The sequence below is a fragment of the Eretmochelys imbricata genome, chromosome 3, assembly GCF_965152235.1.
Source record: "Eretmochelys imbricata isolate rEreImb1 chromosome 3, rEreImb1.hap1, whole genome shotgun sequence".
In the NCBI taxonomy this organism is placed as follows: domain Eukaryota; kingdom Metazoa; phylum Chordata; order Testudines; family Cheloniidae; genus Eretmochelys; species Eretmochelys imbricata.
The window spans coordinates 157,077,645-157,104,539 of NC_135574.1; the positions used below are offsets into that span (position 1 = coordinate 157,077,645).

Genomic DNA, 26,895 nt, shown 5'->3' on the forward strand with positions numbered 1-26,895 from the left:
TTGGTCAACTTCTGACCCCTATGTGGTTCTACCAGATACCCACACAGTCAAATTCAGACAGTAAAATTCCTCCTTCCATTGTTTTCATTATTTTAAGGTAACAGTATTTTGAATCAGCAGAGTGCTGTAATGCAGCCCCCAGTATATATACACACACTTCAATAGGATCAGAAGTCTATATGCCCTTGGATGGAGATATTTAAGAAGTGTTCTGCTTTCTGAAATGCTGCATCTTGGTGCACAAGAATGCCTTTCCTGGGCTGGGCAGACACTTCGGTGCCATTAATTTTACTTCATAATTCCAGGTTTATCCATGACCAGAGGAAAGATATTCCACTTTTGTATTGTGAAAGTAGAATGAATTATATTGAAATTATAATTCATTACAGAAATGCTACTTGAAGGGTTTGTTGAGATATAGTTGTCATGAAGAGAAACATTAAGGAGTGTGAGACAATGGGTCCTCAAACTAATTAACTTAGAGCTCCTACTGAGCTAGGAGATTGGTAAACATTAGTATGCAAATAAGATATGTATGTATATTTGTCAGTTTCTGCTTTCTTTTGTCTCTTATATTAAACTGGCTTTGGCTTAGCTGTATAAATAAGTTATCTTGAGCCTCAGAGGGGCTCACATTTGGGTGCATTAGCAAAGCGCTTTGCTAATAAACAGAGTGGTCTGACAAATTATGTGAGTCCTGAATCTGACTTTGACAATATGGAGGTTCCACCGAGATGGCAACCATCTTCTCTGGGGCTGTGTGACTCCTGACTGTTCTTAGGACGGCCGTGGCAAGCCGGCACCTGGGCATTTGGCCCGAGCGGTCCTCCCGCCAGAACGGAAGGGTGCATGACCACAGTGAAGTCTACGCCATCGAACCCGTTGGTTCTCACTCTGTTCTGGTAGGGATCCCGGGATCTGACATCAGGAATCTGGTCAGGCAATTATTTCTGTGTTTTGTCTGGACTGAGGACTGTCTTGTCTCTGTGTCTATCCGTCCTCCCTGTGGTGTGTTTGAGTCTGGGCGTCGGCTCCATCCGGGGATCGGCTGACCAAAGGGTTCCTGTCCCCACGGTCTGAGTGCGTGAAATCTGCACAATCGCAGCCGCACCGCACCTTGGGTAAAACCCTTGGTGTGAAAGCAAGGGTGATTGAGGCAGTAGCCTGTGGGCTCCTTTTGTTGTTGCACCGGGCATCACTCTGACGAACCCTAATTTCCTTCTTGTGTGATTGGTGTGTAAAGTATGGGTAACCAGACGTCTAAGTCAGGACAGTTCCCTAAAGGAACGCCGGCTCAGTTTATGTATTTTAGGAAGAGTCCGGACTCCTGTAAATTTCTGGAAAAATGGTCTAGGCTAAGGGGGTCAGGTAGAGTGGCTACTACCACCACTATGCTTCTGTCCCCAGAAGCCTTTACCGCTATTCTGAGGGAAAATGGGCCCTTTTCCCACAGAAATGGTCTATAAGGGACTGCTGCAGGCAGAGAGAGAATATGATCAAAATTGTTTGACTATTGGGTAATGTAATCAAAATCACTAAAGGATGTAAGGGGTTTCTACTGGAACTTAACTTGGCTGCTCCTGGTTGTGTCTAGATGTACAAGATGGAAGTATAATCGGGGTACAGTTGTGTAAAAGAGTAATCACAGTGCAAGGGATGTTAGGCAAAAGAGAATTTTGTGTGTGTATAGTGCTAAAATCTGAAGCTGTGTCTCAGCTATTACCTGAGAATAAACTTAAAGCTTGGTACAGCAGAGAAACTATTGCAAACATGGTCTGTTGCACAAGAGGGGAAACTGAGGTACACTACCTCATGAATTTCATAAATGACCAGTGAGTGGGGTAATTCACTAGCCTGACTACAGAACAGCCTGACTATAGAACAAAATAAGTACAGCCTGGAGGTAATTCTTCTGTTTTTCCTGCTATTAGCAAGGAAATTTGTAAAAGAAAGTGGTATTATCATTAAGCAATAATCTGTCCCCACCAGGGGGATGGAAATTGTTTCTTTTGTTTTTAGACTCTACAAGCAAGCTGGCGCCAGCGGAAGAATAACTCAGAATACCATGGATCTATGTTTTGTGTTGTTTGTCTGTGGTGTTTGTCTTGTTGCTAGCATTGTTGCGTTTTAATGAACAGAAAACCTCATGACATGGGTGGGGGATGGCTTCAAAAGGCTGACCTGGGGGGAGGGCGGGGGAGGAGATGTGTATGGGAATGCAAAAGGCTACCGCAGGAGAATCCCAAAATTCAGTGGCCACTGTTAGGATCTTGGGACAAAGACCGAGTAGACATCTTAAAAGACAAACTCGGCCAACCTAAAACTAAACTGGCAAAAGGAGAGGTTGATTGTTTCATGCAGTGGTGGGAAGAGGCAAATCATAGGTGGACAGAATCAAAACTTGCCTCTCTCAAAGATTCTGGCTTCTATCCCACCAGATGCAACTCATTTTACTGTTGTTGATTTGTGCTCTGCTTTCTTTTCTGTCCCGGTTCACCCTGACTCCCAGTTCCTGTTTGCCTTTTCTTACAAGGGGCAACAGTACACATGGACCACACTGCCCCAGGGGTATACGGAAAGCCCGTCATATTTTTCCCAAGCATTAGCCCGAGACCTTGTTTTCCCATCCAGGTCCACACTAGTCCAATATGTAGATGATCTACTCCTCTGTTCCCCTTCATTGTCTGCCTCTGAAATTGACTCTTTAGTGCTCCTCACTGCCCTAGCAAATAAGGGTCACAAAGCTTCTCGCTCTAAACTACAACTCTGTTAAGTTTCTGTCACATACCTTGGCTTTCTCCTCTCCCAGGATTCCCGTGCATTTTCTCCCACCCACGTCCAAGCTATCCTTAGCTTTCCCCGACCCCGCTCCCCACGCCAGGTCCGGAAGTTTTTCGGCATGGCTGGATTTTGCAGACAATGGATTCCCCAATATGCCTCCCTTGCAAAACCTCTCCAGGAACTCACTCGATTCTCTGTGCCTGACCCCATGCTGTGGTCCCCTGAGGCCAATTCTGCCTTTGTTTCCCTCAAACAGGGTTTGGCTTCTGCCCTTGCCTTAGGGCTGCCTGACTATTCTAAGCCTTTTACCCCTTTCTGCCACGAACAATCTGGGTGTGCACTTGGAGTTCTCACTCAGATGCACGGAGAAAAGAACCGCCCAGTGGTTTATTTCTCTGCCACTTTAGACCCTGTTGCCCAAGGCTTACCCCCCTGCCTGCGTGCTGTGGCTGCTGCAGCACGCCTAGTGGAAATGTCTGATTCCCTTGTTCTCCGCTCTCCTCTTACCCTCCTGGTCCCTCACTGACCTCACCCTGCTCTAAGACTCTGCCCCAGAAACCGAGAGAGAATCCTGGGTTGCCCAGGGTTGCTCTCTACATCCCGATTCCTTTTGGCGCTCGTCTAATGGCACCTTTGTAGCCCCCTTTTCACTCTACCCATCTCTGGCCACCCTGCTACACGGTGTTTCGCATGTCGGAAAGGAGGGGATGGTCTCTGCTGTAACAAAGACAAGATGGTGGGTCCCCCCATTTTAGCTCTTTTGCAGCCCACCACTGTTCAGCCTGTACCATTTGCCAAAGCCATAATATTGGTAAACCGGTAAAAGTGGCCCAGGGGTTCCGGGGCCTGCCTCAAGCACCGTTCTTGCACAAATGCTTAAGTGTCAACAATATGAATTTATATTGGTTATGGTATGTTTATTCTCCGGTTGGATTGAAGCCGGACAGTATATTGCATATCAAACACCTGTTGCATTGTCCCTACCACCCACAGAGTGCAGGTGCAGTTGAAAGACGAAACGGTGTACTTAAGAATAAGCTTGCTAAAATTTGTGACTCTACAGGATTAAGCTGGCCAACAGCCCTTATGGACATGAGATCCACTCCATCCCAAAGACATAAATTAAGTCCTTTTGAAATTGTTATGGGACGTCCTATGCAAGCTATGACTATCATTACTCCTGTTCCAGATTTGAACTTGACTCACAGTGTGCTCCTTCAGTATTGCAAGGGACTAATGCAAGCTGTAAGTCACTTCCATTCACAGGTTCGAGTCGCCTGGCCCACGGAACCCACCTCCGATGCTTGCCACAACCTCGAGCCAGGTGATTGGGTCTACGTACGGCGCCATCATCGAAAGCACGCCTTGGAGCCCCGCTGGAAGGTCCTCATCAGGTACTCCTTACTACACAGATGGTTGTTAAATTATCTGGCATTGCAGCGTGGATACATGCTTCACAGTGTAAGAAGGCACCATCCCCAGAGAACCAGTCACCACCTCAGGACAACGCAGAGTCAATTTTGACTCCAGAAGACGACGTAGAGGAACAGTCTGCAATACCTTACAATCTACGCTCTCGTAAGGGTTGCCAGAAGCAGACTACGAACAAAAAAAAAAGAAAAAAAAAAGCAGTAGCGAGCCGAGTGCCTACTGCCTGGTGCGTGTAAAACCATGACTGCGGTTCCCGCAGTTGAGGTTGTCAGAACCAGAAGAGCCTTGCCTCCAACATGTGCCTCTGCCTGTTCCTCGGCTGCTGGTATCTTACGGTCTGGGGAGACCACGATGACAATTCTTTTATCCAGCAGCAGGTCTGGATAGCTCAGACCCTTAATATTTCTAACTGCTGAGTCCGCAGCCACATCCCAGCCCACTCTCAAACTGGTGTTCCTGTCCTGGCTATCCCACTCAAGTCCCCAGACCTCACTGGAGGGCCTCGTCCGTTTAACAAAATATGGAACAACAATGACACTCGGGAAGCAGTGGGAATAAATGCATCTAAATGGATAAGTGTGGTGGAGGGAAAAGGTCATTGGTGTTGGGTGTGTAATGGGACAGGGCTGGATCTGGGGAAAAGCCATTGCCTTCAGCATATTGTGGCCAATGGTGTATGGGATTATTCAAACAAAACTAAAAAGCGGCGGGCTGGGTATGGAGATATGAATTTTTTCTCAACCTGGGATCAAACAGAGAAATCAATCTCATGTTCCCCCTACAGTAACCTTAGTGAAAACAATACGAACTTTCAACGTCATGCAAATAACACCACTCCTCATAAGGAGAATTACCCTGTACCCTTTGGGGGATACTACTCCTCCTTTGCAAACACCTATATGACAAATGGGTGCAACCAACCCTTCCCGGCCTTAATAGGCCATCACTGGGTGTGTGGGACCAAAGCTTATACCGCACTACCAGCTAATTGGTCAGGAATCGGTTATCCCGCGTGACTCTTCCCACAATTCCGAGTGCTAGGAACCTTCCCTCGAGAACACCTCTGCAATTTCAGGCGAAAAAGAAGGGACTTAACAGATGCCCAATGGTATGTAAATAACATAAGCCCCTTAACCTGGGAAGAGGCCATTGGCGGTTCCTTAATACCATTAGGGGGAGTAATACATCGTGCAAAAAGGCTCCTAAGGTTACAAGCAGTAGTTGAAATAATGGCAAATGAAACCGGAGAAAGTTTAAGAGCCCTGGCCAAAGAAACAGGGGCAATCCGACAGATGGCCCTCCAAAACCGTCAGGCATTGGACATAGTGCTGGCGGCAAAAGGAGGGACTTGTGCTCTCATTGGAGAAGACTGCTGTGTGTATATACCAGACAACACCAATGAGGTAACAGATCATACTAGCCACTTAGAACAAAATCGCATATCTTCCCCACAAAGTTCTTTATGGAAGTGTCTAAGTAACCTTTTCAATTTCTCCGGCATAGGAAACTGGTTGTTTCAGGGAGCCCTAACTCTCCTGTTTGGAATCCTAATAATTTTTGTATGTTTTCAGTTACTTTTCTGTTGTATCCAAAATTGTGTCAAGCATGCTACACAGATAGCTGCCCCAAACCAGAGTGCTAATTTGATGATTTTAAATATCACTTATGAACAAAGAGATAAAGAATGATTGATATGTGGAACCCAGTCATTGTTGGTCACTGTGTAGCTTGACCAAAAGGAGGGATTGTGAAAGTAGAATGAATTATATTGAAATTATAATTCATTAAAGAAACGCTATTTGAAGGGTTTGTTGAAATATAGTTGTCATGAAGAGAAACATTAAGGAGTGTGAGACAACAGGTCCTCAAACTAATTAACTTAGAGCTCCTACTGAGCTAGGAGACTGGTAAACATTAGTATGCAAATAAGATATGTATGTATATTTGTCAGTTTCTGCTTTCTTTTGTCTCTTATGTTAAATTGGCTTTGGCTTAGCTGTATAAATAAGTTATCTTGAGCCTCAGAGAGGGGCTCACATCTGGGTGCATTAGCAAAGCGCTTTGCTAATAAACAGAGTGGTCTAACAAATTATGTGAGTCCTGAATCTGACTTTGACAGTATGAAGAGCAATGCACCCAAAATTAATTTTTAAACCCAGTAAAAATGTGATGGTAAACTGTGTGCTTCTCAAACCTGTAGGCTCAGAAGTGACTAGTAAAGAAGCCTCCCACCTGACTACTCAAGTGTTACCTACTATCTTATCCATTAGAGCACACTACCTCCTAAATCATTGCTTATGTGTAACTGTCTCCCTTAAAAAAAAGTCAAATGACAAAGAATATCTGTTTGATGGGGGCAATAAGGCAGGGAATTCAATTCCATGCTTGTGAAAGACTTCACAGACTGGGATCACGTCCACATTACAGGCACTAAAGTAGTATAGCTATGGCCACAGAACTAAGCTACTGTAGTCCTGTAGTGCAGACAGAGACTACAGCAACAGAAGAGATTTTTCTGTCACTGTAGAAACTCCACCTCTCCAAGTGATAGTAGCATTCTGTCAACCTAGCTCCATCTACACCAGATATTAGGACTGCACAGCTATAGAGCTCGGGGTGTGGATTCTTCACACCCCTGAGCACAGTAACTATGTCACCGTAATTTTTAAATGTAGACCAGACCTGGGTCTACATTACAGTTTTTTTTCCAAATTTACCGTCATTGCAGCCACTGTTATCTAATCCAAACAAGAAGAGACTAGGGATGCTGGAAACTAATCTATGATAGGTTTCAGAGTAACAGCCGTGTTAGTCTGTATTCGCAAAAAGAAAGGAGTACTTGTGGCACCTTAGAGACTAACCAATTTATTTGAGCATAAGCTTTCGTGAGCTACAGCTCACTTCTGAAGTGAGCTGTAGCTCACGAAAGCTTATGCTCAAATAAATCAGTTAGTCTCTAAGGTGCCACAAGTACTCCTTTTCTTTAATCTATGATAGTCTCCCCAATGGCAACCAGTATTGGAACTCCACTAGTGGTAGCAGCAGTAGTTATTTTGGAGAAAAATGCTAACTGAGACAATGCACAAGCAGTAGTTTAATCAATAAACTCCTTGTGTGACCATGAATTAAGTGTAGCCGGCTACAATCTGGAAATAAATAATACCAAGCTCTTACAGAGTGCTTTACATCAAGATTTCTACTTCTCCTTGTACATCTGATTCCATGTCCACCCTTCCATATTACACTAGTGGCAGTTTCATTTACAGCCTACAGCCAAGTTCTGCACACCTACACCCTCCCCCCTACACCCCACATAGCAGAACACCCTGCCCTCCTTAGAAGCGTGTTCTCGTTAACTGGCTTTCTTGTGTCCAGACTCATCCAAATCTCAACTGAGCAAGGAACACAAGAAACAGTAACACTTACGGGAGGATGGCCATTTCCTCTTCAAGAAAGGAATCAAATCAGTCAATAAAAAGAGCAGGATTTTATATAATAGACTAAAACCCCCAACAAGGTTTGTTTAAAGAACTGACTGGTTTTAGAGCCAATGAGTTCTATTTTAGGAGTCATGGTATATTTGCAGGATGGCCCTGACGTACAATTTAATTAACCTACAGAACATTTTTAAACATCCTTGCACAAATTTACCAGTGACATTTAAAACTGAAGCAACATCAAATACAGCTAGAACTCATTCTCCTTCCCCAAAATTTCAAGATTAGTGCTCATTTTGACTAGTACAGGCTGGCTAGGAAGCCTGCACAAGCAGTTTTCCCCATACATGGCTTGAAACACAATATAGGGGTTAAAAAAAAGTCTGATGCTGGCTTTGGACATTGAGTGAGTGTGCAGTCTACTTTATTTTAGGCACAGATACATCAGTGCAAAATGAATGTTCTAGACTGACAGTTTTATTTACTTCATTCGGATTAGGTCAGACATTGTCTGGGGACATGCAAAAACAGTCATGGTCGAAGTGCCCGGAATAGATTAAACCTCTTTCTACCCTGGTCAGGGATCTAGAAATAATTCACTTGCATCAATTAAGATACTAATGCGAGACTGCATTCACTTCATTATAGGCCACTTACTGCACTCAGTACCTCCTGACACACTGCACGTACCCTGCTAATACAAGTTCTACAGCCCAAACTCTGCTCTCAGTTCCACTGGGACAAATCTGGTGTAACTCATTTGATTTCAGTAGGTGTGTAAATCAACACAGAATTTGGCCCATGCATCACAAACATTTGTTTCCCCAAGTTCAAAGTTTCACACTGGGAAGACACATGAATAGTTTTGTGCTTCTATTGTTCTAATCAAGATTTTAAAATAGACTATTTTGCAAAGATAAAGTTTGAAGCTATTCTCAGTTTCTCCAGGAATCCATAAAACAAGTTGTATGAATCTCACACATCAGTTGGGCCCTGCAGCAGCAGCAGCTTCCCCAGGCAAGAAGATAGGAGGCTATCACAAGCAATCTATTCCCCTTCCCTTCTAAAAGGTAGGAGCCCTTCACCTGAAATCTGGACCAGTCATGCCTCACAAGCTTTGATTCGTTCCATTAAGGAGGACTGACCTCACTTTCCAACTGGCCTCATATACTGTAATTGTATGTTTACCAACAAAACCATTTGTACCATTTTGTGATTCAACAGCCAGAACTTCACCACACATTTTAGGAACTTCACCACCACCAAGAAAGCAGTCCTAACCCAATAACGAAATAGCAATTCTGCCGAGAACAGGACAAAGGCTGTGTGTCACAGCACTCTATTGCATAGTGGGGCCAATAATTTAATTTCTCAAGCAATCAGTCTGTCCCTATAAGTCTTAGGGAGCACTATTGTGTATCAACTGCCTATTCCCCTACCCAATAACTATAATTTCTAGCTACACTGAAGTGGTGTGTGGGCACTGGAAAGGTTTATCACTTTAAACAGGCACTTCCAATTTAAAAAAAACAAAGAAAAAAACATTCTGGCCTGAAAGTCTTTCTATCTAGGTAGTTATATGGCTGTCACCGTAGTATCTAGGCACCTATTACTGTTGTAGAGAGCACCAAAGATTAGGGGGAAAAAACAGCATATTTTTCCTATTTCTTCAGTTCGCTGAAATATATAGTCTGATTCACTTTCCACTGTATAGGAAAGTAAGGCTTCAATTTTACAAACTCATATGTGTAACTTTACTCAATGAGTTAAATGGGACTACTCACATGATTAAAGTTACTCACATGTGTTTGCAAGACAGTCTTTCATCAGTTTCCACTGTTTTTGTGGCTCTTTCATGCAGCTACAGGGAAGGGAATACGTTAAAAAATTGGAAAGTACAACTGCAAAACCACATAGATTTGAAGGGGGACCCAGGAATAGCATCTGAAACTATCACATTTGCTGACACTGACCAGATTTCAAGTTATGTCCCTTCAGTAACATTTAAGGCAAAGTTATACAAAAATGAAGATTTTATTCTGCATTTGTCAGTTATGCATCCTAGAATTTAAGAGAACAAAGGCTTCAGACACCATAATTTACATCCAAAAATAATGATTTTTTATAAACCACTGCTGATTGAAATTGTTCCATAATGTCTCAATTAATTTTTGTTTCAAATGAAAGACAGTTTCAAGAGAAAGATCTGCTTACTGAGCCCAGGAGCTACATTTCAAATAAAGCTAAGAGCACAAACCTCTCATATAAAAATTGCTTAACAATCTCTTGCAAATTAGTTCTATCCAGCCACAAAAATCTCTTTACCAACTACTTAGGGTCTATCAAAGTTCAGTTCCCTATCTTCAGCAAACACGGAAACTTGCATATCTACAGAGTACTAAATTCCAAACATGTAGCAAAGAGCTCAGAAGGGCCATTCAAACCCCAAGTTGTGGGATACATCTTATAACCAAGGGATTTTTCCTTAATTAGCTGGTAATTCATGTTTTGGGGGCTGTGTATTATACTATAAGAAGCTCTCTTTTGGTGGGAGTTTTAACTTTGACAAAGCACCCAGTACTGGATGGGGATTATAAACTAATACATTATACGCACACTTCAGAAGCAAGCCTGGAGTCCTTCAGACCCAAGAAATAAATACCCTGTAACATGAGACAATTTATAGATTGCTGAGAAAATAGGAGCTTTTCCTCTGTGAAGTGATTAATGATAATACATCTCTGAATGTACAGTAATAACCCACCCACAGAGCAAAAAATTAACCACAGGTCAATTTGCTAGCCATTTCACCAATGGTACTATAAAAGGAAGCCTCTGATTGGTTGAAGGCTCTGACTACCCAGGTATCAGGTGTAACTATGCAGGTTGGAGTTCTGTAACTTATGAAGAGCAGTTATACGTCATGTGCAGCTGCACCAGGCACCTAGATTTACCAGATGTAGGAAGATACTTCGTTTTTGATCTTGTGCCTACACCCCTCAGACATACAAGATAGAGCCACACACCTTATCATACATTACTAATTTATATAGTCATCTGCCCTACATGCACATACTGCGTGGGACTCATAGGAGTGCACACATTCTCTGCCCATGTGGTGAAGATAATCCTATCATGATTCTGAACAGAAGGTCAGCTACCCCAGCCTCTCACTATCGATCCAGGAGGTACATATATCTAACCAGACTTGCCCTATAAACTAGGATTAAGTTCAAATTTAGCCTCTTATAATTCATACAAGATCTGCTGCCTATTTAAAGGCCCGTTAGCAAACTGGAGTCCTAGCTCCTACAATAAATGTACAGTTCTGTTTTTGCTACAAGTTCTCTTTATTACCATAAGCATAGGATATAGAGCTATGTCAAAAGGAAGCCTTAAGGGTCCTGCATGTCAAATAAGTCACAGTTTTAATGCCCAACTAAATACTCAAATTTCATCTTTTTAGAGGAGGAAATCTGGTCTACTGGAACCAGAAATTCCTGTGTGCCAATTCCAGCTCTGATATTTACCTTGGACAAGTTAGTTAACCTCTCTGTCTTAGTTTCCCTGTTCATTTATACGAATATAATCACAGGGGTGTCTTGAGCATTAGCGTGCACAAAACACTTGGAAGACAGAGAGCTTCAGTGCTATGTATTAATACCAAAATAGTTTACATATTGCTGTAAAACTGCTATAGTGGCCAGGGGAGAACTCCCCAACGGCAGGCATTGCAGGCCTCTTCACAAGCTCCAGTGCAACAGTTAGGTCTACAGCAGGTAGGGCTACAGGACTTCTGGTCAGTGTCACTGCTCATGGGTAGCCTAGGATGGACTGCTCTAATTTAGAATAATTCCAGGGCTGTTTACTTTACACCAGGAATTATTTTGGCCCCAGGAGCAGCCCAGAATACAAAGGCTGCCAAAATGGCAAAAAGCTACATTTGTGTTCCAATGCCTCTTTCCTCTGAGCCGCAAGCTGTATGCTGCACCTCCAAGAAACATAGCACAGAATCTCACTGCTCATTTGCCAAGACTGAAAAACTCCTGTCTTGGAATTCTAAAATATTCAAAAAGGTTGAGTTTATAATTGTGCCTCCTCCCTTCTATGCACCCGCAATCAATATAAGCTTTGCCCATATGCATAAAACATATGATTAATTCAGATGACTGTCTCTTGTGGAGTCTTTATTTCCAGAGAGTGCCTTAAAAACAAAAAAGATATAAAGAAATTCTCATTTTGCTCTTAGTTTTCTTTCTCACCACAGTTTTTCTCTTCCACCCTTCTCACAGCCCTGATCCTTATGTACATGTACTCATGTCACAAAAAGAAAAGGAGTACTTGTGGCACCTTAGAGACTAACAAATGTATTTGAGTATAAGCTTTCGTGAGCTACAGCTCACTTCATCAGATGCATCAGATGCTTATGGTCAAATACATTTGTTAGTCTCTAAGGTGCCACAAGTCCTCCTTTTCTTTTTGTGGATACAGACTAACACAGCTGCTACTCTGAAACCTGTCTTATGTCACAGTGTGCTGGGATTTGCCACAATGAAGACAACAGAAGCTGTATGAAAGTTACAAATACTGGATGAGAGGTTATTAGAGCATGCCAGAGCCACAGGTAGGAGACCCAGGTAAGGGATGGGAGAAGATGACACAGCTGAGGCGATCCAACTACAGCAGTGAGACTGAATAAATTAAGCCCTAAATTGGGCATAGAAAATGGAGTAACAGCAGGGGCAAAGGAAGGGCAGGGAGAGACATGAACACAGGAAGAACTCTACGTTGACTGTACATCAGCATCATCCTTTAGCACCCCAAAACAGCCCCATGACTGTCTCAAGTGCATGCAGACTATACACATTGTGTCTGCATGTACTGAATCTGTATGTTCTAAGGGTGATGTGCAGACCTTTATCTTTATGTTTCAACGGTTATATTCTAGGGTGACTAGCTTAAGTTGTTGGATCTCCACACTTTCTCAGGGGTGGTAGTTACTTATAAACTCTGATTCGGTTAGGTAAACAATTCAAAAAAACCCAAAATTTAAGTTATAACATTTCTAAACAAGAAGTTCTGTAATCATAAAACCTAACAGTTCTTCAGAGCATCTGTTTTCTATGTTCTGTAAAGTGCCTTGCACATTTGAGGTGCTCTATAAATAATTTAAATATCTTTCTCACGCAGACCAACATGCATCTGTTCACTGATTATCCCTCAATTAAAAAACAAAAGCCTTAAAAAAAGGGGGGGCGAGTGACACATGGTTATGGGCAGAGAGGGCAAAACTGCATGCCATGTCACATCTTAACTTGGCTCAAGACAAAGTCAATTTGTCTAAATGCAATCTGCTAGAGTTTCATATCATTTACAAAGTAGAGGTTTATCTACACTTAAAATGCCACAGAAGCACAGCTGCGCTGCCACAGTGCCTACGCCAACAGGAGGAGTTCTTCCATTGGCATAGGTAATCCACCTCCCTGAGAGGTAGCAGGTAGGTTGACAGAAGAATTCTACACTAACACAACAGGTCATGAAGACACACTGGACCACAGCCATCCTTGGTGCCACTTTACTGAAGTCAGAGTGACACCCACAATGAACTTGACCCAATAGCTACTAACAAATTTTGTGTGAACTACCAGCTAGGTAATTCTGGGGAAACTACAATGCAGTGATCCAACTATTCTCCCTCAGTCACTTTCTACAAATCCTCAACAAGAGTTAACATCAAGAAGAAAAAGCACACAACCTGACAGACATAATAAGAAATATGCAGTGTTGTTGTAGCCACCTTAGTCCCAGGATATTCAAGAGACAAGGTGGGTGAGGTAATATATTTTATTGGACCAATTTCTGTTGGCTTGTCTCTCTCACCAACAGAAGCTGGTCCAATAAAAGATAAGAAATAACAGACTGCCACCTGCCTTTTGGAGGGCTATTTTGAAGGACTGCAAGCCCCCAAAAAATTCTCCTCATTTTGCACACATTCAAACTTGGCTATTTTTAGTCTGCTTTTAAATACTGCAAATGAAACACTCCCTACTGCATTGCATAGCACAGAGTAGCTGGAAGTCTTATTGTATATACATACAGTTCTTCTTAGTAGTAACAAAACGAAGTGACTAGTGGTCAAAGGGTAAACAAAGAACTCTCCTTCTCTTTTGACCTTTTCTAGTCCTTATCACACTATTTTAACAAAGCAGAAACTGCTTGCCACTTGCCCTTTGTGCTATAGCCCTGAAGGTCACCCATTTTTCTCCTGCATATCTGAGGACAATGTACTATGAATTACTACAATCAGGTTTTATCTGAGCTTTCAAGGTTACAAAATCACTGCTAGTAAACACAAAGTGTAAAAGAAACAGCATCTGTGACATATTAAAAGAAATTTGAGTTGTTTGCTCTGATAGTAATTAAAAATCACACAGTGGTAACTATATCAGTTTCAGTTAAACTGTTCCATCAATCTTCTCAGAAACAGCAGCAGTCAAAGAACCTGCTATATCAAGGACAAATCAAGAAACACCACTGAATTTTGTTTATACTGAGACAAATACCACTTTGTCATTAACTTTTCCATCTCAGGATGTTTCTAGTCTACCTGATAATTCTTTTATCCTGCAGTCAATGATACTCAAGCACTATGCCATACCGAAGTAATAATTTTGGGTTTTTGGATTCAATACTTAAAACCTAATCCAATGCTCACTGCTGGGCACTGTAAAATACTGAAGAACTGCATCCCAGCAAAGTTAAAGAACCCAAGAGTACAAAACACTTTCCATAAGGCTGCTACTGAAAGGCAGAAGACTTAAGGTACTGTATAACACATATTTTAAGGACAATCAGAGACTATCAAGTAAAAATCATTTAAAAAACTCAACTGTATTTGTCACAACAGGCTAGTCTACACCGAAAACTTAAGTCGATCCAGCTATGTCACCCAAGGATGCAAAAAATCCATACCTGAGAGTGGCATAGTTAAGCCAACCTAAATGCTGGTGTAGACAGTGCTAGACATGGCACCTAAGGGAAGTGGATTAACAATAGTGACAGGAGAACCCCTCCCACCACTGTAGTGAGTGTCTGCATTTCAGTGTAACAGCAGCGGTCACCATGGCATTTTAAGTGTATACTCAGCCTCAGCAGCATAGATTTCAGCAGTTTAGAATAGACTGTCAATAACTATTGTGAATATAGCTAGCACTTCAATCCATTTATCCGAATGTTTATAGTTCAAGTAAACCCTGAGCAAACAAAATCAGTCTAAATCAGAGGTGGGCAAACTACGGTCCGGCCGGGCCGTCCTGCCCAGCCCTTGAGCTCCCAGCCCCTGGGCACATGGCTGGCTCCGGCCAGGCAGCTGCGAGCTCCTGCTGCTCTGAGCAGCATGGTAAGGGGGCTAGGAGCGGGGTGGTTGGATAAGGGGCAGAGGATCCCAGGGGGAAGTCAGGGGACAGTGAAGAGTGGGAGTTGGATAGGCGTGAGTGTCCCGGGGGACCTGTCAGGGGTGTGGATAGGGGTCAGGTCAGTCAGGGGACAGGGAACAGGGGTGGAGGGGGGTCCCGGGGGTGGGCGGTCAGGGGACAAGGAGCAGGGGTTGTTGGATGGGTCAGAAGTTTGAGGGGGGCAGTGAGAAGGTGGGAAGTGGGCAGGGGCGGATAGGGGACAGAGGCCAGGCTGTTTGGGGAGGCACAGACTTCCCTACCCGGCCCTCCATACAGTTTTGCAACCCTGATGTGGCCCTCAGGCCAAAAAGTTTGCTCACCCCTGGTCTACATCCAAATTAGTGACCTGACCACCACCTGTGTGTGCAAGCTCAAATGCTTGTTTCTTTCACCAACAGAAGTTGGTCAAATAAAAAGATATTACCTCACCCATCTTGTCTCTAATATTCTGGACGAACATGGATACAACAACAGTGCAAACAATCTATATCCAAAACGCCTTTGAAAAGGTTATCAGAAGAAATCAGTGTAGGTCTATTAATTCCTGCTTATTTTTGTTACACAAGATAACAGATCCCAAAGAAATGTAGATTCTTTGTATATGAAATAGGATTATTTTTCTTGAAAGTTTTATAAATACTGAATGGCCTACATTTTCATTCACATTTTGGTCTGAAGACACATTAAACCAACTAACAGACACCAATACAAAGTAATTATTTTTTTACATCTCTTTGCAACTTGTTACACTGAATCATTCAAAGGAGGGATCAGTTTCTTCATCAAGTTACATCATGACCCTCAAATAGGCTGGTTTCTAAGGCTCCCTGCTACACTTATGCAGCAGGAGATGCAAGTTCAAGTTTCTATAGTGGTGACAATGGTAATGTGCCAGAACATATACTATATGAAGTGAGATAGCAGATTCTCCTCTTTCCCCAAAAAGAAGATGTGAGGAATTAGGCTGAATATACAAGCTTCTTTTAATTGGACAACCATCTCCCACAGGGGAAAAAAAAGCCATTTTTCACTAGGATCTTTACAATAAGATCACCCCCCAACCCTGCTGAACACATGCAACAGAAGTCAGCACCTCATAGATAGAGCCCCAAACCCAAAGGTTAACCTCATAAACCGATTTAACAGTGTGTGTGTGTGTGTGTGTGTGTGTGTGTGTATGTGTATAAGGAATGCATCATACAAAAAGCCCAACATTAAGCAAATTCTGAATTGTATTACATGTTAAGCAACACTATGCATTAAGGTCCAATATCCAAGTGTGGTCCTTTTTACCACTAGCAATCAGTCAAAAATGATAGCTTTAAATACTGTTTATGGTCATAATTTCTCAGCCTCTACCTAATAAAGAGGCAAATGATATATATTGCTAATGCTGCACATTAACCCAGTTCTTTAATCATCACTCTTCTAAAATGAAGAGCTCTGAACTAATGTTGATTGGTGTTTGTTTTATTTTTCCAAGTCTCATTTCCATAAAGCCATATCAGAATCTGTTTGCTTCTACTTGGATACACACCCAATAGAAGAAAAAAGTTTAACCCTTAGATATCTTATTTCCATTACAAATCTCTAACTGACATATCACAGTTGCAGACTACCAGCCCCAGGGCCACTAGTACCACACTGGATAACCCCAGAAACAAGTCAAAATTGGCCAAGTGGCTACAACACAAAGGCTTCAGAACACCACTCGTGGCACTAGTCATACTTTATTATGGCCCCAGTAAGGTAAAGTTTCTTTCTACACTAAAATACAGTTCAGACAGCCATCAAGACTAAGAACAAGATCTTGTGTGTACTCAAGGAGCATTGAAGTCAAGGAGATCTGAGGGTGCTCAGAACCAGGAACAGAGGTCAGCGATGTGTAGGATCAGGCCCCCAGAACACTCAAAGGTCAAACAGACCCCACACCAACTGAATTGTACAGGAGGCACAAAGGAAAAGGAGGAGGACTGGAAAGGGAGCAGAGCCGCTGCAAAGGGAAGAGAAAAAAATCACGTATGTCTGCGAAAGGGTACTCTGTGAATCTGGAGGAATTCAAGGTTTCCCACCATGACTGTTTGCGGCGCTAGAACATGTTCCCACTTACGTTCGATATAATTTGAAGACCCATGGCTGTGGATGTACATTACTGGCTTTGGGTCCCGTCCCGCCCCCCCTTTTCCTGGCGTCTGCTGTTTGCAGCCTCATGATAAGGCCACCTTTTCGGTCTTGATGGAGCTTTGCTGCTTTTACCCGCCCAGTGCTTAACTCGTTACCCTCACGGCCACGCACGCTAGATTTCCCCGCAGAGGCTCCCGCCTGCCTGGCAAAGCCCGGAGGTGCACTTGGCACAGAGCCGCCCCAAGCCCCGCAGCCACGTACCCGCCACCGCGGGCCCAGGACGCTGCGAAGCCACGGCACGAAATGAAAAAGCCGATGGAACCAGGAGGCCCGGGGCGGGGAGCGGCCGCAGCAACGGGAGAGCGGCGTCAAGGGCGCGCCCGCGGCTGCAGCGGCCGGAGGGCCGCCCGGAGGAGGGACGAGGGGGGTAACAGCCGCACGGCCCAGGCACCCCCACAGCGAAGGGCTACGCACCCCTCCCCCCGCGGCTGCGGGGCAGAAGAGGCGGATGCCGAAGCTGAGCGGGGGTGGGGCACAACTCCTCCCCTCCCCCAACCGCTCGCCCCCTGCGAGGAGACATCCCCCAAACAACCGCCCCGGAGGGAAAGGGCGACGTCCGTTTACCTGCCCCCGCACAACGCCACGTCCGACTCCGCCGCGCGCGCCTGCCCATCCGCCCCATGCGGCGCGGGGCTTGTTTACCAACTTGTCGGCGCCAGGCCAGGCGCAGCCCCGCCCCCACCCCGCGCGCCCATTGGCTCCGCTGCAACCACCTCCCCGGCGCAGCGGCTTGGGGGGAGCGCGAGGCGGCCCCCAGCCACTCCCAGCGGAGCGTGCTGGGCCCGTGCGCCCCGCGTTTCCGCCAATAGGGGGAAGGGGCGGGGGCAGCCCCAGCCAATGGGGAGGCGGTGCTGGCTGAATCCCCGCTCTGCTGCGGGCCTCCCTGGCTGCTGGCAGGAGGCTGCAGGGCTGCCGCCTGGGTGGGCGGGGGGCGGTCACCGCATGCAACTGCGAACTATTGGCGCCTGCAGCCCACCCTCACTCCCTCGTTCCCCAAACCCTCTGCACGGCCGGGAGCTGCCGCCCCTGTGCCGCTGCCGCGTGTGCAGGGCTCGCTCTCTGACCGCGTCCCGCCCCTGCCACAGGCGTGGGGCCGGACAGGGGGAGCCGGGGACTTTGCTGCGAGCCAGTGCTTCTCCCGCTCCGCCCCCCGGGCTCTGCATTTCCGGCTACGTGTGTAGGCGAGGCGATCCCCCACCACCAGCAGTAACGCCCGGGCATCTCCCTCCTCGACCCCCCCGCTGGTAGCAAGCGCTCTAGTCTAGCCCCGCTGCTGGTGTTTTTACCCCCCTGAGCAGCAGGTCGAGAGGACAGGGTGCTGGTCAGCCGGTCCCTGGGACATGCTGAAATGTAGACAGAGCCTATGGATGGATTGAAACGGGGGGAAATTCTGTTATTCTAGATCAGTGCAGCGAGGGTGAGAGAGCAAAGTGGTAAAAAGGCAGGTGTCACTAGTGAAAGCAGGGATGGAGCTCGCTGCACACCTGCTGAATAATGCTTATACATCTTTCCAGTGTAGACCAGGCCTAGCTTATACCTGTGTTCATCTTACACGTTCATATAGTGCCTGGGGTAATATCGTGAGGTACAAACAGCTGAGATTCGCATGTACAATTGGTCTACTCTTGGGAGAAGGGAAAAAGACTGAGGAGTGAATAGGGGAGAGGGGGTAAAAATCAGCACCAGAATGGCAGTGATAGGGGGATGTCAGTGCATGTGGATGACATTGAGGCAAGATATACCAAGGAGTAACTGGGACTGGAGAAGAAATGGCAATGTTAGGGATGTCACTACAGTGGGCATAAAGTGGGGATGTCCACCTACTCTATACGGATGGGGAGTGTAACTATCGGCCAGGGAGACATGGATGTAAATGTCTGCCTGTCTTGTTTTGAGAGCGTTACTTTGTTAATCTAGGACAGACTAAGGTAATTCTTTTGGCAAAACTGTCAGAAAGGAAAGGAAGAGCATGGAATTGCAACATTTCTGCTATATACATGACATGGGCCTGGAGGCTAACAGTTTATTAAACAAACCGGCAGACATGAGACATGCCAACTAACAGATGAATTTCAACAGAGAAGCTGTAAAAGGAGCAATATACCAATCATTGTCCAAGCAAGCACCAAGCTATAGGAGGAATATCATTTTGTGGTGCTATCTGTACCAGGAAGATTGCTATTGACTGCATTACTGTAAATAGCAATTTTTTAAAAGTCAACTTTTAAAATATAAAATCATTACCATTGTCAAGGTGTGTGGATATATATTGCAAATAGAATCATACACACACAAAAAATATTTCCAAAGCACTGGCTCCAGTAACTGGTGTTTCAAAGTTGCTGGGGGGCAGGAGGGGTGTTAATAAAAATAAATAAATACTTTCTTCATAGTCTGGTTGGCAGCAAACATTGCTTAGTATTTTAATTAATTTAAATCACTTTAAATAGGTTTATTTTTTAAAAGAGATGTTTTTAATTTAAATTAAAAAATCATTTTAAATATTTATATTTTAAAATCTGTTACTTTAAAAATAACTGGTTTTTATCCAACATTTGTCAGCAACTTTATGTGACCAGATTTTCAAATGCAATTGCATAAAGATAAGCCCCTAAATTTACATATCAGTACTTGAATTTAAATCAGTGGGAGATGCAGTGCTCAGCACCTCTGTAAATTACCTTCATCCACATGTAGGCAGCTATTTAACTTTAGGCATCCATATTAGAAAATGTTGGTGTTAGTTTCTCTAGCCCAGATCTTCAAAGGTAGTTTGGTGCCTAGCTCCCATTGATCTCAATGGGAGCTGAGTACCTAAATAGCTTTGAGGCTCCTGGCCTCTTTGCCTCAGTCTCCCTATCTTTAAAATAGGGATTATATTTATAAATCTACTTGGCACTGGTGGTATGAGGATTAACTGGATAATCTTTGGAACATGTAAAGCATTTTAGAAGGGTTGCATATTGTCGCTGAGTTTATTAAGAATAAATCAGTTTGTATATCCAGTTAATCCATGCTCAGATTGCCAGTTATATTGGTGTGCTTTGTCCACTAGGAACTGAACAGAGACCTATAAAACATTTAACTCACCGTGTGCATGGGGTAACAAGTTTCAGCCAGTGCCAGGGGGGGCTGGATTTGAACTACACCATAGAGGATAGACTACCCTATGTACAGACTGTATCTAAAATTGGATGGGCTATTACCAGCAGGAGAGTGAGTTTGTGTGGGGGGGGAGGGGTGGAGTGTGAGAAAATCTGGATTTGTGCTGGAAATGGCCCAACTTGATGATCACTTTAGATAAGCTATTACCAGCAGGACAGTGGGGTGGGAGGAGGTATTGTTTCATGATCTCTGTGTGTATATAATGTCTGCTGCAGTTTCCACGGTATGCATCTGATGAAGTGAGCTGTAGCTCACGAAAGCTCATGCTCAAATAAATTGGTTAGTCTCTAAGGTGCCACAAGTACTCCTTTTCTTTTTGCGAATACAGACTAACATGGCTGTTACTCTGAAATCTAAAATAGTTGTGACTCTGAAACTGAGTAGACAAACATGACATCTTCAACCAGATGGATCAAAACCGGATCCCCTTTGTATTAGGTGTTGTACAGATTTATAGTTCTATATGATCCCTGTCCTGAAGAGCTTTGTCTGAAGATTTCTAACCTTTTTTTATTGTCAATATTCACATCTCTTGTTTAAGATTAATTCCACAATATTTTCTGTATCAGAAATATTATCTGAAATATTTATTCTAGGTGAGAGTAAAGAATTCTTCCTTTAAATGGCTATTTATCTTAATTTAGCCTACTGTTATACTGAATTTGGGTGCCAGTTCTATGAAAAGGAGGCATCTCCCTTTGTTGGAAAGGTTGCCTACCCTATGTCATCTGAGTTCCCCTGAAGAATCTTTCTTACTTATTGTGCAAGGCACAGAGAATACCTCCTGATTTTGTTATGCCCTGTGAGTTTCTGGCCCAGCGACTGTTCCACCGTGGATAAATACTTAAATAGTACTCCTGGAGGAATTCTGTGCCAAAAAGTTAAAAATTCTGCCCACAGTATTTTAAAAATCTGCATATTTTATTTGTCAAAACAACACAACACCAGTTTCAATTATTTTGGTAAATACCTGTCAGCAAGTATGTCTTTAACAATACAGACAACCAAAAAGATTCAGGAAATGTTTTTTGACAAATAGATTCCTTACTAGGCATATTAATACAGAACTTTGAGTCATAATTCATTTTTTAACTACAATACAGAAATGTATTTCCCACACCCCTCAGAAGCAGTGCAAAGGCTTGGGCAAGGAGTCTTGGGTAATACAGGAGCTGAGGAAGAGGGAAGTCATTGCTGGGAAGGAACCTGGGAGTGAATCTGAAGGGTTGTTAGGTGTGGGTGGGAAAAGTATGGAACAGTGGGGGTTTTTTTGGTTGCGGGGGGAGGAGTGCAAGTAGGGCAGTACCCTCCAGCATGCACTACCGGCAAAAGATTTTTAGTGGGTACTGGGGGTACCGGAAAGACTTGGGGCTAGCTCCTCCCCACCTCCATAAAGGAACATATCATGGCTAGGGAGGGCATTCATTCTTTATATGATTTTAACCGCACAAAGGTTTTGTTTAAGTTTGTTAGTATACGTATTGCGTTGTTAAGATGGTCAGGAGTCCTCAAGAGGGGGGTAGGGTGTGTGTTTAAAAAGTGTTTTTGATTCTGTTTCTCCCCATTGGTCTGAATTATCCATGACATTCATACTGCGTCACATCAAGTCCAGATCATTAGAGGAATGCCTCTGCTTGCACTGACCAGAGGATGTTTGGATTCTGATATCAGTCCAGTTCTGCAGCCTGATGGGAATCAGGTGTTGTCCCCAGCGTACACAGAACTCTTCTTTGCAGCCAAACTAGTCTAACATGCATTTTGTTAACTGGAACTAGAGCAGCAAAACATAGGAAACAAATGCCTCATTTTCCAGCTTCGTAGGTGAGAGAACTGTAAGTGAAGATTATAATGCCAGACACTGATGGACTTAAACCAGCTGCCTCAGGAATCTGCCAGGAACTTTGCTGAAAATATGTTCCTCATCTTAGCAATGGACCCAAGACTTATCACACATCTGCCCACCTTTATTCGAATGAAGCTCCTGATCTGACAGCTCAGGCATTGTCAGTTTCATCCAGAAAAATTTACTAATTTGGAACCTAATCCTGTAAACCTTTAATCAATCCTAGTGAAGACAACGGGACTATTTACATGACTGTGGACCACTTTTGTGGTAAGAGTTTCAGGAGTCTGTTCTGTTCCTCTAAAGGAAGTTGAATCTCCCATTGCAATGCAATGTTTGGGTACCCTACGATAATGCAGTTTAGGATACAGTTCTACTTAAAATTTGTCTTTTAATAAGTCATACATGTGCTGAAATAGCTCCTCACCCAACTCCCATATTCCGTATAAACAGACTGAAATACTACATTTTAGGGGAAAGTGAGTAGTTAAGCATGTTGATATCTGTATATACAAACACCCATTTCATCAAAGTACTGGGAAATATAGTCAAACTTAATTTTCTATGGAATTTGAAGAAAGTTTAATAGCCCCAATTGTTTTCTGTATTAATCAGTGTGTGCCTGAAAAAATTACATGCCTTCTAAGAGAAAAGCATCAGTCCACACTTACTGAAAAAAAAAAATTCCTTCCAACTGGTGTTCAGAAGAGTGCTACAAGACACATACATAATCTAATGAGCAGAGGGCAGAGAGGATACCCTCCCATATTATGACCAGCAAAAATAAATAAACAACAAAATCTCAAAGCAGCAGAGGTTCACAGATTTGCATACCTAAAAACCTGTGTTATGCTTTAAACCACCTCAGCACATGCCAGGTTTATGAACATTAAAAAGTTAACTGCAAAGGAACACTGAAGCCCTTTAACCTGATTGTGTGCCAGTCAGTATGCCCTCACTGACTAAAGGTGCAGTGACACCTGAACAGCTAAAAATCAATCTTGTCCTTTTAGGCTAAACAGAGTCATGTAACTGGCTCCATCCCTGTTGTTACATAACAGATGACAAAACTCCAGTGGGGCATGGTGCTGGCACATAGGGTCTCAGACATGTAGTGTGATTTTTCAGAATCTCTTTTGGGAAGAGTCATGTATGTGAAATAGCTAGTACTTATGATTATGCTATTTCTATGTATGTGTATTCATCTTGGTATCTGAAGTTATGAATATTAGCTGTGTTTACTCAGTTTGCTCCTGTGGTAATGCCCACAAGGTATTTAGCCAGCACATGAAGGGACAAGTCAAATTGAATGGCCCACTCAGGAACACTTAGCTCACAATGGACCCTGGAAGACACCTGTCTACACCTAATGGACTTTTTGTGAACATTCTAACTAGAATATGGGTGGAGGCGATAGACATATAACTTGCCCATGTGACTCCAAACACCATCTTTCACAGTGAGAACAGATTTTCCTTCTACTTGGCAGAAGCGAAAAGACCCTGTCCTGGAAACATCTCCATTTTGCCTCTTTCCTGCTCCGGCCTCTGGACTATGAACATATACTAATGGGAGCATTCTAACCAAGGGACTGTGGACTTTAAGATAATCTGGAGCCTTCATATTTCCTTGCAGATGGATTTATGAGTTGGATATGGTACAGAAACTGTTCTAGCCTCATTGATTGTCCATTGCAAGGGAGAAATCTGCAAAGATCAGAGGTCTGCTGACTTTCTCAAATGAGTCAGCAGGCTTTGATACCTGTGGTATAAGCAACATAGCCCTTGCTTGAGTGGTTTTGTTCTTTCCTCTCCAAATGTCAAAGCCTGTTCCCATTGAACTTAATAGCAAAACTCCTTTTGAACTCAATGGGAACAGGATTTGGCCCCAAGAGATCAGAGAACGTGATTTTAATCAATTGCTTATCTGTCCAGAGACAGTTCTCAGGCACGTTCTGCCAGGCTGATTTTGATTGCCCCTCCTGTATGTCATGTTGAGGAAAATAATAAAACAATTTGGGCTGTAGTTATATCAAGATGTACAAGGCACACACAGTTCTATGTCTCTTTTCCATCAAATCCAGATGGTGCAGCATCTTTGCTTTCCTAGTGCCTGGTGGAGAGCAATACTTAGATAAAGGTAAGCTGGCAGAAGCTTAGTTTGGACATTAGGGAGGCACTCAGTGTGTTAAGGGAAAGTTGAGCGATTGTCCTTCCTATCCTTCTTTCATTTAAAAGTTTTCAATTTGGGGTGCTGCTGGATCCTCAATGACACCTGGAAGTACAGGTGGCACCAGGGGCCCAAAGCATCATTTTACAACTACATCTGTTCAACAGATGCAATTATAAAATTTTAGACAGGTAAGGGGGGTTATTGGAGGGGATAGCGAGAGTGTGGGGTCCCGGGCTGGGGAGGAGTCACATTAAGGGTCACGTGCCTCCTTGTGTCCCTCCTATGAGTGCAGTTCCAGCAAGAAATGATTTCTGCTTGCATCACTGGAGTGTGGGGGGAAGCTGAGGAACAGTTAGGGAGTTTGGAAGCCTCTCCCATGCAGACCCTTAACCTCTGTCATTCAGTCAGACACATCTGCCCGTCTCCATGTGTCCCTGCAGCCCCACTCATTCACTTCCTTCCCCCACCGCATGTTTCCCTGCACCCTCATTCAGCCACCCCTCCTCCTCTGTCCCTGCACTCCCACTCAGTCACCCCCTTCCCTGTCCCCATGTGGCCCTGCACCCCCACTCAGCCCCTTCTTCCCCCAGCCCCATGTGGCCCTACACCCCTACTTCCATTCAGCCCCCGCCCCAGTCTGTCCCCCCCACTAGCCCTTCCAAACCCCAGTTTGTGACCTCCCAGCAGCCTCATGTGCCCCACTCTGTCTGTCCCCTCCCCCCCATATCTCCTCACCTGGCTCTGCAATCAGGGCGCTGTGAGGAATGCAGCCTTTTCTCCTCCCTATCTGCAGCTCACTGCTCCCACCCAGGAGCAGCTGCCTTCTGTTCTGGAACCACAGCAGTCCCTGGTAAATGACTGCAGAATGTATTTTCTGAAGAGACAAACAAAATGCTGCGAGGGGACATGAATTCCACACATGCGCAGTGGCACAGAATTCCCCTAGTAGTAAAATAGGCATGTGGGGAGAGAGAGAGAGTATGTATGTATGTAAGAAAATAACTCTGTAGTCCAGGGATTAGGATGGGAGGTGAGAGACCCTATGTCCTGTCTCCCTGCTCCAGTCACTCTTTCATTATTTATCCACAGTGGAACAGTTTCAACAGGAGCGACTGTGGGAGAATACATCAGAATATCCCATTGCTCAGTGGCCTTAGGGAAAATGGCATCCTGGTCAAACTTGTATTTTGATATCCCTGACCCCTGCTGCCTCCTCTGGCTCCCAACCCACTGGCTGTTTTGTATGGGATCAAAACAGGTGCCCGTTGGAATTATTAATATTTGAAATTGAAATTTGAAATTATTAATATGGGAAATTGTAAATTCCTTTATTAAATCCAAAGCCAAATGGTACTTTTATGCAGTTACTCTAAAAATGCCTAAAAAAGTCTAACTAATAAGCAACTCACTACATCCAAACATTAACAAAACATTTATAAGCATTTTATCAAGATACTTATAAATCTGTGAACCACAAGGATGCTCAGACCCATATTAGTCTGCTCTAAAGTGGTCAGATATTAGCAGTGACCCCTTTAAGAGTTTACTTTTTATACCCTTTAACTAACAAGTGATGTAATTGCCAATTACTGACTTCAGCAACCAATCTGAGACAATTCACCCTTATTTCCTGTCTTAATCCAGATAAGGGTTACAACCTCCTTTCTTCCCAAGGCATTTACTCCCCTCCTTTTAGCTGTGCGACAGTTTCCCATTGCACCTGGGTTCACACAGGCTTTGCCACTGCTGTGTGGATTGGAAGGGCTGTGTTAGCTCATTTTAAGACAGATTCACTGTTTGATTTAAAACCATCTGTAGTCACCCCTGTTGGTCAGAGGCCTACTTTATAGAAACTTCCCCTTATCCAGTTAGTTAATCTTTGAACCAGACATCCTCCCTACTTTATATCATCTGGCCTTATAATTTATTGTTTTCAAGGCCTTCCTTCTACTTGCTAGTCAGAACCTTTCTTTACAACACATATATATTTCCTTAACCAAACTTAAACTAACTTTAATTCTTTAATTTTATATTTATCCTACAGTGCCTAACTCATTCCCAAAGAACCGTCTTAGGCAGCTGGTTCCCATTCATGGAGTGCTAAGCAGAGGCAGGCTCCAGCCTGGATTTAGGTGCCTATCTCCAAGCTGGGGTGGGGCTTAGCACAGCACACACCAATGGTGTCAGTGTCTCCCACTGGCTAATTTAGGTAGCTCCCTACCCAACATGTCTGGGGGGGGGGGGTCAGAGGGAAATGAGGAAGGCTGGTGTCTGCCCTGTCATTTATGCCCTCATATGAGAGCAAAAGGAAGCACAGGGAGCTTGGATGGTCCCAACAGACACTGCTAGGTAAAAGAACTCCCCTGGCCTTGTGCATGAAATGCATGCACATCAACAGTGGTATCCACATTGATGCATACTGAAGAAC

The 26,895-nt window shown here is 43.9% G+C and overlaps 1 protein-coding gene across 3 annotated transcripts in view; it reads right to left on the reverse strand.

Annotated features, from left to right (window-relative positions):
- The window catches only part of COQ8A (coenzyme Q8A), a 97,422-nt gene that overhangs the window by 64,238 nt on the left and 6,289 nt on the right, over positions 1 to 26,895 (reverse strand). The window contains exons 1-2 of one of the 3 annotated variants that reach the window (XM_077813664.1): positions 17,852 to 17,991; positions 16,924 to 17,096 (exon numbers count right to left, since the gene is read on the reverse strand). The exons of 1 other annotated variant lie outside the window; for it this stretch is intronic. The gene's annotated coding sequence lies outside the window, so the exon portion shown is untranslated. Of the gene's footprint in view, positions 1 to 16,923; positions 17,097 to 17,851; positions 17,992 to 26,895 lie in introns of those variants that run through there. One more of the 3 variants, XM_077813663.1, reaches the window with a different exon arrangement.